The following is a 13,054-nucleotide window of genomic DNA, read 5'->3' as shown; positions in this document are numbered from 1 at the left end:
GCCTTCCCATTCTTTGCACTACTGTCATTCTGCGTTCCCACTCTTTATGCTGCCGTCACTCTGTGTTTCTGCGCTTTCGCTGCCGTCACTGTACATTCCCACTCATTACGTTGCCATCAATCTGCGTTCCTGCTCTTTACACTGCCGTCACTCTGAATTCCCGCTCTTTACTCTGCCGTCACTCTGCATTCCCGCTCTTTCCGCTGCCATCAAACTGTGTTGCTGCTCTTTACACTGCTATCACTATGTTTTCCCTCTCTTTACACTGCCATCACTCTGTTTTCCCACTCTTTGCACTGCCATCACTATGTTTTCCCACTCTTTACACTGCCGTCACTCTGCGTTCCTGCTCTTTATGCTGCCGTCACTCTATGTTGCTGCTCTTTACACTGCCATCACTCGGTCTACCAGCTCCTAACACTGCTGTGACATGGTGTTCCTGCTCTTAACACTACCGAATCTCTGTGCTCCCCCTGTGTCAAGGCTGTCACTCAGTGCTTCCACTCTTTACACTGCCGTCACTCATTTTCTCGCTCTTTATACTGTCATGATTCTGGGTTCCCAATATTTACGCTTCCGTCACTCTGCGTTCCCACTCTTTATGCTGCCGTCACTCTGCATTCCCGCTCTTTACACTACCGTCACTCTGCATTCCCGGTCTTTAAACTGCCGTCACTCTGCGTTCCCGCCCTTTACACTGCCGTCAATCTGCATTCCCGCTCTTTGCACTGCCGTCACTCTGTGTTCTCGCTCTTTACACTGCCATCACTCTGCGTTCCCACTCTTTATGCTGCCGTCACTCTGCATTCCCGCTCTTTACACTACCGTCACTCTGCATTCCCGGTCTTTACACTGCCCTCACTCTGCGTTCCCTCTCTTTACACTGCCGTCACTCTTTGTTTCTGCTCTTTACGCTGCCATCACTCTGTGGTTCTGCGCTTTCGCTGCCGTCACTGTACATTCCCACTCATTACGTTGCCCTCAATCTGCGATCCCGCTCTTTACACTGCTGTCAATCTGCGTTCCCACTCTTTTCGCTGCCGTCACTCTGTGTTTCTGCTCTTTACACTGATGTCAATCTGCGCTCCCGCTCTTTACGCTGCCGTCACTCTGTGTTTCCGCTCTTTACACTGATGTCACTCTGCAATCCTACTCTTTAGACTGCCGTTGCTCTGCGTTCCCGCTCTTTACACTGCCGTCACTCTGCGTTCCCGCCCTTTACACTGCCGTCACTCAGCGTTCCCGTTCTTTATGCTGCCGTTACTCTGTGTTTCTGCTCTTTAAACTGCCGTCACCCTGTGTTCCCACTCTTTACACTACTGTCACTCTGCGTTCCCTCTCTTTACACTGCCGTCACTCTGTTTTCCCACTCTTTAGACTGCCATTACTCTGCGTTCCCGCTCTTTACATTGCCGTCAATCTGCGTTCCCGCTCTTTACACTGCTGTCACTCTTTGTTCCCGCTCTTTACACTGCCCTCGCTCTGTGTTCCTGCTCTTTATGCTGCCGTCTCTCGGTGTCCCAGCTCCTTACACTGCCGTCACTCTACGTTCCCGCTCTTTACTCTGCTATCAATCTGTGTTTCCGCTCTTTACACTGACGTCACTCTGCAATCCTGCTCTTTACACTGCTGTCACTCTTTGTTCCCACTCTTTACACTGCCAAAACTCTGCCTTCCCATTCTTTGCACTACTGTCATTCTGCGTTCCCACTCTTTATGCTGCCGTCACTCTGTGTTTCTGCGCTTTCGCTGCCGTCACTGTACATTCCCACTCATTACGTTGCCATCAATCTGCGTTCCTGCTCTTTACACTGCCGTCACTCTGAATTCCCGCTCTTTACTCTGCTGTCACTCTGCATTCCCGCTCTATCCGCTGCCATCAAACTGTGTTGCTGCTCTTTACACTGCCATCACTATGTTTTCCCTCTCTTTACACTGCCATCACTCTGTTTTCCCACTCTTTGCACTGCCATCACTATGTTTTCCCACTCTTTACACTGCCGTCACTCTGCGTTCCTGCTCTTTATGCTGCCGTCACTCTATGTTGCTGCTCTTTACACTGCCATCACTCGGTCTACCAGCTCCTAACATGCTGTGACATGGTGTTCCTGCTCTTAACACTACCGAATCTCTGTGCTCCCCCTGTGTCAAGGCTGTCACTCAGTGCTTCCACTCTTTACACTGCCGTCACTCATTTTCTCGCTCTTTATACTGTCATGATTCTGGGTTCCCAATATTTACGCTTCCGTCACTCTGCATTCCCACTCTTTACACTATCGTCACTCTGCATTCCCACTCTTTAGACTGCCATTACTCTGCGTTCCCGCTCTTTACATTGCCGTCACTCTGCGTTCCCGCCCTTTACACTGCCGTTACTCTGCGTTCCTGCTCTTTACACTGCCGTCACTCTGTGTTTCTGCTCTTTACACTGCCGTCACTCGGTTTACCAGCTCCTAACATTGCTGTGACGTGGTGTTCCTGCTCTTAACGCTACCGAATCTCTTTGTTCCCCCTGTGTCAAGGCCGTCACTCTGCGTTCCCACTCTTTATGCTGCCGTCACTCTGCATTCCCGCTCTTTACACTACCGTCACTCTGCATTCCCGGTCTTTAAACTGCCGTCACTCTGCGTTCCCGCCCTTTACACTGCCGTCAATCTGCATTCCCGCTCTTTGCACTGCCATCACTCTGTGTTCCCGCTCTTTACACTGCCATCACTCTGTGTTCCCGCTCTTTACACTGCCATCACTCTGCGTTCCCACTCTTTACACTGCTGTCACTCTTTGTTTCTGCTCTTTACGCTGCCGTCACTCTGCGTTCCCACTCTTTACACTGCCATCACTCTGCGTACCCATACTTTATGCTGCCGTCACTCTGCGTTCCGGCTCTTTATGCTGCCGTCACTCTGCATTCCCGCTCTTTCCGCTGCCGTCAAACTGTGTTGCTGCCCTTTACACTGCCATCACTCTGTGTTCCCACTCTTTACACTGCCATCACTCTGTGTTCCCACTCTTTACACTGCCCTCACTCTGTGTTCCCGCTCTTTACACTGCCCTCACTCTGCGTTCCCACACTTAACGCTGCCGTCACTCTGTGTTTCTGCTCTTTAAGCTGCCGTCACTCTGTGTTTCTGCTCTTTCGCTGCCGTCACTGTACATTCCCACTCATTACGTTGCCATCAATCTGCATTCCCGCTCTTTACGCTGCCATCACTCTGTGTTTCTGCTCTTTCGCTGCCGTCACTGTACATTCCCACTCATTATGTTGCCGTCAATCTGTGTTCCCACTCTTTTCGCTGCCGTCACTCTGAATTCCCGCTCTTTACACTGCTGTCACTCTGCGTTCCCGCTTTTACGCTGCCGTCAAACTGTGTTGCTGCTCTTTACGCTGCCATCACTATGTTTTCCCACTCTTTACACTGCCGTCACTCTGTTTTCCCACTCTCTACACTACCGTCATTCTGTGTTCCTGCTCTTTATGCTGCCGTCACTCTATGTTGCTGCTCTTTACACTGCCATCACTCGGTCTACCAGCTCCTAACACTGCTGTGACATGGTGTTCCTGCTCTTAACACTACCGAATCTCTGTGCTCCCCCTGTGTCAAGGCTGTCACTCAGTGCTTCCACTCTTTACACTGCCGTCACTCATTTTCTCGCTCTTTATACTGTCATGATTCTGGGTTCCCAATATTTACGCTTCCGTCACTCTGCGTTCCCACTCTTTATGCTGCCGTCACTCTGCATTCCCGCTCTTTACACTACCGTCACTCTGCATTCCCGGTCTTTAAACTGCCGTCACTCTGCGTTCCCGCCCTTTACACTGCCGTCAATCTGCATTCCCGCTCTTTGCACTGCCGTCACTCTGTGTTCTCGCTCTTTACACTGCCATCACTCTGCGTTCCCACTCTTTATGCTGCCGTCACTCTGCATTCCCGCTCTTTACACAACGTCACTCTGCATTCCCGGTCTTTACACTGCCCTCACTCTGCGTTCCCTCTCTTTACACTGCCGTCACTCTTTGTTTCTGCTCTTTACGCTGCCATCACTCTGTGGTTCTGCGCTTTCGCTGCCGTCACTGTACATTCCCACTCATTACGTTGCCCTCAATCTGCGATCCCGCTCTTTACACTGCTGTCAATCTGCGTTCCCGCTCTTTATGCTGCCGTCACTCTGCATTCCCGCTCTTTCCGCTGCCGTCAAACTGTGTTGCTGCCCTTTACACTGCCATCACTCTGTGTTCCCACTCTTTACACTGCCATCACTCTGTGTTCCCACTCTTTACACTGCCCTCACTCTGTGTTCCCGCTCTTTACACTGCCCTCACTCTGCGTTCCCACACTTAACGCTGCCGTCACTCTGTGTTTCTGCTCTTTAAGCTGCCGTCACTCTGTGTTTCTGCTCTTTCGCTGCCGTCACTGTACATTCCCACTCATTACGTTGCCATCAATCTGCATTCCCGCTCTTTACGCTGCCATCACTCTGTGTTTCTGCTCTTTCGCTGCCGTCACTGTACATTCCCACTCATTATGTTGCCGTCAATCTGTGTTCCCACTCTTTTCGCTGCCGTCACTCTGTGTTTCTGCTCTTTACACTGATGTCAATCTGCGCTCCCGCTCTTTACGCTGCCGTCACTCTGTGTTTCCGCTCTTTACACTGACGTCACTCTGCAATCCTACTCTTTAGACTGCCGTTGCTCTGCGTTCCCGCTCTTTACACTGCCGTCACTCTGCGTTCCCGCCCTTTACACTGCCGTCACTCAGCGTTCCCGTTCTTTATGCTGCCGTTACTCTGTGTTTCTGCTCTTTAAACTGCCGTCACCCTGTGTTCCCACTCTTTACACTACTGTCACTCTGCGTTCCCACACTTTACGCTGCCGTAACTCTGTGTTTCGGCTCTTTAAGCTGCCTTCACTCTGTGTTTCTGCTCTTTTGCTGCCGTCACTGTACATTCCCACACATTACGCTGCCGTCAATCTGCGTTCCCGCTCTTTACACTGCTGTCACTCTTTGTTCCCGCTCTTTACACTGCCCTCGCTCTGTGTTCCTGCTCTTTATGCTGCCGTCTCTCGGTGTCCCAGCTCCTTACACTGCCGTCACTCTACGCTCCCGCTCTTTACTCTGCCATCAATCTGTGTTTCCGCTCTTTACACTGACGTCACTCTGCAATCCTGCTCTTTACACTGCTGTCACTCTTTGTTCCCACTCTTTACACTGCCAAAACTCTGCCTTCCCATTCTTTGCACTACTGTCATTCTGCGTTCCCACTCTTTATGCTGCCGTCACTCTGTGTTTCTGCGCTTTCGCTGCCGTCACTGTACATTCCCACTCATTACGTTGCCATCAATCTGCGTTCCTGCTCTTTACACTGCCGTCACTCTGAATTCCCGCTCTTTACTCTGCCGTCACTCTGCATTCCCGCTCTTTCCGCTGCCATCAAACTGTGTTGCTGCTCTTTACACTGCCATCACTATGTTTTCCCTCTCTTTACACTGCCATCACTCTGTTTTCCCACTCTTTGCACTGCCATCACTATGTTTTCCCACTCTTTACACTGCCGTCACTCTGCGTTCCTGCTCTTTATGCTGCCGTCACTCGATGTTGCTGCTCTTTACACTGCCATCACTCGGTCTACCAGCTCCTAACACTGCTGTGACATGGTGTTCCTGCTCTTAACACTACCGAATCTCTGTGCTCCCCCTGTGTCAAGGCTGTCACTCAGTGCTTCCACTCTTTACACTGCCGTCACTCATTTTCTCGCTCTTTATACTGTCATGATTCTGGGTTCCCAATATTTACGCTTCCGTCACTCTGCATTCCCACTCTTTACACTATCGTCACTCTGCATTCCCACTCTTTAGACTGCCATTACTCTGCGTTCCCGCTCTTTACACTGCCGTTACTCTGCGTTCCTGCTCTTTACACTGCCGTCACTCGGTTTACCAGCTCCTAACATTGCTGTGACGTGGTGTTCCTGCTCTTAACGCTACCGAATCTCTTTGTTCCCCCTGTGTCAAGGCCGTCACTCTGCGTTCCCACTCTTTATGCTGCCGTCACTCTGCATTCCCGCTCTTTACACTACCGTCACTCTGCATTCCCGGTCTTTAAACTGCCGTCACTCTGCGTTCCCGCCCTTTACACTGCCGTCAATCTGCATTCCCGCTCTTTGCACTGCCATCACTCTGTGTTCCCGCTCTTTACACTGCCATCACTCTGTGTTCCCGCTCTTTACACTGCCATCACTCTGTGTTCCCACTCTTTACACTGCCCTCACTCTGCGTTCCCTCTCTTTACACTGCTGTCACTCTTTGTTTCTGCTCTTTACGCTGCCATCACTCTGTGGTTCTGCGCTTTCGCTGCCGTCACTGTACATTCCCACTCATTACGTTGCCCTCAATCTGCGATCCCGCTCTTTACACTGCTGTCAATCTGCGTTCCCGCTCTTTATGCTGCCGTCACTCTGCATTCCCGCTCTTTCCGCTGCCGTCAAACTGTGTTGCTGCCCTTTACACTGCCATCACTCTGTGTTCCCACTCTTTACACTGCCATCACTCTGTGTTCCCACTCTTTACACTGCCCTCACTCTGTGTTCCCGCTCTTTACACTGCCCTCACTCTGCGTTCCCACACTTTACGCTGCCGTCACTCTGTGTTTCTGCTCTTTAAGCTGCCGTCACTGTACATTCCCACTCATTACGTTGCCATCAATCTGCATTCCCACTCTTTACGCTGCCATCACTCTGTGTTTCCGCTCTTTACACTGACGTCACTCTGCAATCCTGCTCTTTACACCGCTGTCACTCTTTGTTCCCACTCTTTACACTGCCCTCGCTCTGTGTTCCTGCTCTTTATGCTGCCGTCTCTCGGTGTCCCAGTTCCTTACACTGCCGTCACTCTGTGCTCCAGCTCTTTACGCTGCCGTCACTCTGCATTCCCGCTCTTTCCGCTGCCATCAAACTGTGTTGCTGCTCTTTACACTGCCATCACTATGTTTTCCCTCTCTTTACACTGCCATCACTCTGTTTTACCACTCTTTACACTGCCATCACTCTGTTTTCCCACTCTCTACCCTACCGTCATTCTGCGTTCCTGCTCTTTATGCTGCCGTCACTCTATGTTGCTGCTCTTTACAATGCCGTCACTCGGTCTAGCAGCTCCTAACACTGCTGTGACGTGGTGTTCCTGCTCTTAACACTACCGAATCTCTGTGCTCCCCCTGTGTCAAGGCTGTCACTCGGTGCTTCCACTCTTTACACTGCCGTCACTCATTTTCTCGCTCTTAATACTGTCATGATTCTGCGTTCCCAATGTTTACACTGCCGTCAATCTGCGTTCCCGCTCTTTACACTACTGTCACTATGCGTTCCCACACTTTACGCTGCCGTCACACTGTGTTTCTGCTCTTTACGCTGCCATCACTCTGTGTTTCTGCTCTTTCGCTGCCGTCACTGTACATTCCCACTCATTATGTTGCCGTCAATCTGTGTTCCCACTCTTTTCGCTGCCGTCACTCTGTGTTTCTGCTCTTTACACTGATGTCAATCTGCGCTCCCGCTCTTTACGCTGCCGTCACTCTGTGTTTCCGCTCTTTACACTGACGTCACTCTGCAATCCTACTCTTTAGACTGCCGTTGCTCTGCGTTCCCGCTCTTTACACTGCCGTCACTCTGCGTTCCCGCCCTTTACACTGCCGTCACTCAGCGTTCCCGTTCTTTATGCTGCCGTTACTCTGTGTTTCTGCTCTTTAAACTGCCGTCACCCTGTGTTCCCACTCTTTACACTACTGTCACTCTGCGTTCCCTCTCTTTACACTGCCGTCACTCTGTTTTCCCACTCTTTAGACTGCCATTACTCTGCGTTCCCGCTCTTTACATTGCCGTCAATCTGCGTTCCCGCTCTTTACACTGCTGTCACTCTTTGTTCCCGCTCTTTACACTGCCCTCGCTCTGTGTTCCTGCTCTTTATGCTGCCGTCTCTCGGTGTCCCAGCTCCTTACACTGCCGTCACTCTACGTTCCCGCTCTTTACTCTGCTATCAATCTGTGTTTCCGCTCTTTACACTGACGTCACTCTGCAATCCTGCTCTTTACACTGCTGTCACTCTTTGTTCCCACTCTTTACACTGCCAAAACTCTGCCTTCCCATTCTTTGCACTACTGTCATTCTGCGTTCCCACTCTTTATGCTGCCGTCACTCTGTGTTTCTGCGCTTTCGCTGCCGTCACTGTACATTCCCACTCATTACGTTGCCATCAATCTGCGTTCCTGCTCTTTACACTGCCGTCACTCTGAATTCCCGCTCTTTACTCTGCTGTCACTCTGCATTCCCGCTCTATCCGCTGCCATCAAACTGTGTTGCTGCTCTTTACACTGCCATCACTATGTTTTCCCTCTCTTTACACTGCCATCACTCTGTTTTCCCACTCTTTGCACTGCCATCACTATGTTTTCCCACTCTTTACACTGCCGTCACTCTGCGTTCCTGCTCTTTATGCTGCCGTCACTCTATGTTGCTGCTCTTTACACTGCCATCACTCGGTCTACCAGCTCCTAACATGCTGTGACATGGTGTTCCTGCTCTTAACACTACCGAATCTCTGTGCTCCCCCTGTGTCAAGGCTGTCACTCAGTGCTTCCACTCTTTACACTGCCGTCACTCATTTTCTCGCTCTTTATACTGTCATGATTCTGGGTTCCCAATATTTACGCTTCCGTCACTCTGCATTCCCACTCTTTACACTATCGTCACTCTGCATTCCCACTCTTTAGACTGCCATTACTCTGCGTTCCCGCTCTTTACATTGCCGTCACTCTGCGTTCCCGCCCTTTACACTGCCGTTACTCTGCGTTCCTGCTCTTTACACTGCCGTCACTCTGTGTTTCTGCTCTTTACACTGCCGTCACTCGGTTTACCAGCTCCTAACATTGCTGTGACGTGGTGTTCCTGCTCTTAACGCTACCGAATCTCTTTGTTCCCCCTGTGTCAAGGCCGTCACTCTGCGTTCCCACTCTTTATGCTGCCGTCACTCTGCATTCCCGCTCTTTACACTACCGTCACTCTGCATTCCCGGTCTTTAAACTGCCGTCACTCTGCGTTCCCGCCCTTTACACTGCCGTCAATCTGCATTCCCGCTCTTTGCACTGCCATCACTCTGTGTTCCCGCTCTTTACACTGCCATCACTCTGTGTTCCCGCTCTTTACACTGCCATCACTCTGCGTTCCCACTCTTTACACTGCTGTCACTCTTTGTTTCTGCTCTTTACGCTGCCGTCACTCTGCGTTCCCACTCTTTACACTGCCATCACTCTGCGTACCCATACTTTATGCTGCCGTCACTCTGCGTTCCGGCTCTTTACGCTGCCGTCACTCTGTGTTTCTGCTCTTTACGCTGCCGTCACTCTGCGTTCCCACTCTTTACGCTGACGTCAAACTGTGTTGCTGCTCTTTACACTGCTGTCACTCAGTTTACCAGCACCTAGCACTGCTGTGACCTGGTGTTCCCGCTCTTAACGCTACCAAATCTCTTTGTTCCCTCTGTGTCAATGCTGTCACTCGTTGCTCCCACTCTTTATACTGTCATGATTGTGCATTCCTATTTTTTACGCTGCCTCACTCTGCGTTCCTGCTCTTTACGCTGCCGTCACTCTGCATTCCCACTCTTTAGACTGCCGTTACTCTGCGTTCCCGCTCTTTACACTGCCGTCACTCTGCGTTCCCACTCTTTATGCTGCCGTCACTCTGCATTCCCACTCTTTACATTGCCATCACTCTGCATTCCCGCTCTTCAAACTGTCGTCACTCTGCGTTCCCACTCTTTACACTGCTGTCACTCTGCATTCCTGCTCTTTAAACTGCCATCACTCTGCGTTCCCGCCCTTTAAACTGCCATCACTTTGTGTTCCCGTTCTTTACACTGCCATCACTCTGTGTTCCCGCTCTTTACACTGCCATCACTCTGTGTTGCTGCTCTTTACACTGCCATCACTATATTTTCCCACTCTCTACACTGCCATCACTCTGTTTTCCCGCTCTTTATGCTGCCGTCACTCTATGTTGCTGCTCTATACAATGCCGTCACTCGGTCTACCAGCTCCTAACACTGCTGTGACGTGGTGTTCCTGCTCTTAACACTACCGAATCTCTTTGCTCCCCCTGTGGCAAGGCTGTCACTCGATGCTTCCACTCTTTACACTGCTGTCACTCATTTTCCCGCTCTTTATACTCTCATGATTCTGCGTTCCCAATGTTTACGCTGCCGTCACTCTGCATACCCACTCTTTGCACTGTCATCACTCTGCATTCCCACTCTTTAGACTGCCGTTACTCTGCGTTCCCGCTCTTTACACTGCCGTCACTCAGCGTTCCCGCTCTTTATGCTGCCGTCGCTCTGTTTCTGCTCTTTAAACTGCCGGCACTCTGCGTTCCCTCCCTTTACACTGCCGTCACTCTGTGTTCCCGCTCTTTACACTGCCATCACTGTGTTCCTGCTCTTTACACAGCCCTCACTCTGCCTTCCCGCTCTTTACACTACTGTCACTCTGCGTTCCCACATTTTACGCTGCCGTCACTCTGTGTTTCTGTTCTTTCGCTGCCGTCACTGTACATTCCCACACATTACGTTGCCGTCAATCTGTGTTCCCACTCTTTACACTGCTGTCACTCTTTGTTCCCGCTCTTTACACTGCCCTCGCTCTGTGTTCCTGCTCTTTATGCTGCCGTCTCTCGGTGTCCCAGTTCCTTACACTGCCGTCACTCTGTGCTCCCGCTCTTTACGCTGCTGTCACTCTGTGTTTCCGCTCTTTACACTGACGTCACTCTGCAATCCTGCTCTTTACACTGCCGTCACTCTTTGTTCCCATTCTTTACACTGCCCTCGCTCTGTGTTCCTGCTCTTTATGCTACCGTCTCTCGGTGTCCCAGCTCCTTACACTGCCGTCACTCTGCGCTCCCACTCTTTACGCTGCCGTCACTCTGTGTTTCCGCTCTTTACACTGACGTCACTCTGCAATCCTGCTCTTTACACTGCTGTCACTCTTTGTTCCCACTCTTTACACTGCCAACACTCTGCCTTCCCATTCTTTACACTACTGTCATTCTGCGTTCCCACTCATTATGCTGCCGTCACTCTGTGTTTCTGCGTTTTCGCTGCCCTCACTGTACATTCCCACTCATTACGTTGCCGTCAATCTGCGTTCCCGCTCTTTACGCTGCCGTCACTCTGCATTCCCGCTCTTTCCGCTGCTGGCACTCTGCATTCCCGCTCTTTCCGCTGCCATCAAACTGTGTTGCTGCTCTTTACACTGCCATCACTATGTCATCCCTCTCTTTACACTGCCATCACTCTGTTTTCCCACTCTTTACACTGCCATCACTATGTTTTCCCACTCTCTACACTACCGTCACTCTGCGTTCCTGCTCTTTATGCTGCCGTCACTCTATGTTGCTGCACTTTACACTGCCATCACTCGGTCTACCAGCTCCTAACACTGCTGTGACATGGTGTTCCTGCTCTTAACACTACCGAATCTCTGTGCTCCCCCTGTGTCAAGGCTGTCACTCGGTGCTTCCACTCTTTACACTGCCGTCACTCATTTTCTCGCTCTTTACACTGTCATGATTCTGCGTTCCCAATACTTACGCTGCCATCACTCTGCATTCCCACTCTTTACACTGTCGTCACTCTGCATTCCCACTCTTTAGACTGCCGTTACTCTGCGTTCCCACTCTTTACACTGCCATCACTCAACGTTCCCACTCTTTATGCTGCCGTCGCTCTGTGTTTCTGCTCTTTAAACTGCCGTCACTGTGTTCCCGCTCTTTACACAGCCCTCACTCTGCCTTCCCGCTCTTTACACTACTGTCACTCTGCGTTCCCACATTTTACGCTGCCGTCACTCTGTGTTTCTGTTCTTTCGCTGCCGTCACTGTACATTCCCACTCATTACGTTGCCGTCAATCTGCGTTCCGACTCTTTACACTGCCGTCACTCTGTGTTTCCGCTCTTTACACTAACGTCACTCTGCAATCCTGCTCTTTACACTGCTGTCACTCTGTGTTTCCGCTCTTTACACTGACGTCACTCTGCAATCCTGCTCTTTACACTGCCGTCACTATTTGTTCCCGCTCTTTACACTGCCCTCGCTCTGTGTTCCTGCTCTTTATGCTGCCGTCTCTCGGTGTCCCAGCTCCTTACACTGCCGTCACTCTGCGCTCCCACTCTTTACGCTGCCGTCACTCTGTGTTTCCGCTCTTTACACTGACGTCACTCTGCAATCCTGCTCTTTACACTGCTGTCACTCTTTGTTCCCACTCTTTACACTGCCAACACTCTGCCTTCCCATTCTTTACACTACTGTCAATCTGCATTCCTGCTCTTTACACTGCCGTCACTCTGCGTTCCCGCTCTTTACGCTGCCGTCACTCTGCATTCCCGCTCTTTCCACTGCCATCAAACTGTGTTGCTGCTCTTTACACTGCCATCACTATGTCTTCCCTCTCTTTACACTGCCATCACTCTGTTTTCCCACTCTCTACACTACCGTCATTCTGCGTTCCTGCTCTTTATGCTGCCATCACTCTATGTTGCTGCTCTTTACACTGCCGTCACTCGGTCTACCAGCTCCTAACACTGCTGTGACATGGTGTTCCTGCTCTTAACACTACCGAATCTCTGTGCTCCACCTGTGTCAAGGCTGTCACTCGGTGCTTGCACTCTTTACACTGCCGTCACTCATTTTCTCGCTCTTTATACTGTCATGATTCTGTGTTCCCAATATTTACGCTGCCATCACTCTGCATTCCCACTCTTTACACTGTCGTCACTCAGCATTCCCACTCTTTAGACTGCCGTTACTCTGCGTTCCCGCTCTTTACATTGCCGTCACTCCGCGTTCCCTCCCTTTACACTGCCCTTACTCTGCGTTCCTGCTCTTTACACTGCCGTCACTCTGTGTTTCTTCTCTTTACACTGCCATCACTCGGTTTACCAGCTCCTAACATTGCTGTGACGTGGTGTTCCTGCTCTTAACGCTACCGAATCTCTTTGTTCCCCCTGTGTCAAGGC

This window comes from Carcharodon carcharias, chromosome 16 (genome assembly GCF_017639515.1).
Source record: "Carcharodon carcharias isolate sCarCar2 chromosome 16, sCarCar2.pri, whole genome shotgun sequence".
Lineage (NCBI taxonomy): Eukaryota > Metazoa > Chordata > Chondrichthyes > Lamniformes > Lamnidae > Carcharodon > Carcharodon carcharias.
The sequence above is the reverse complement of the archived record's forward strand: the minus strand, read 5'-3'. Positions refer to the sequence as shown.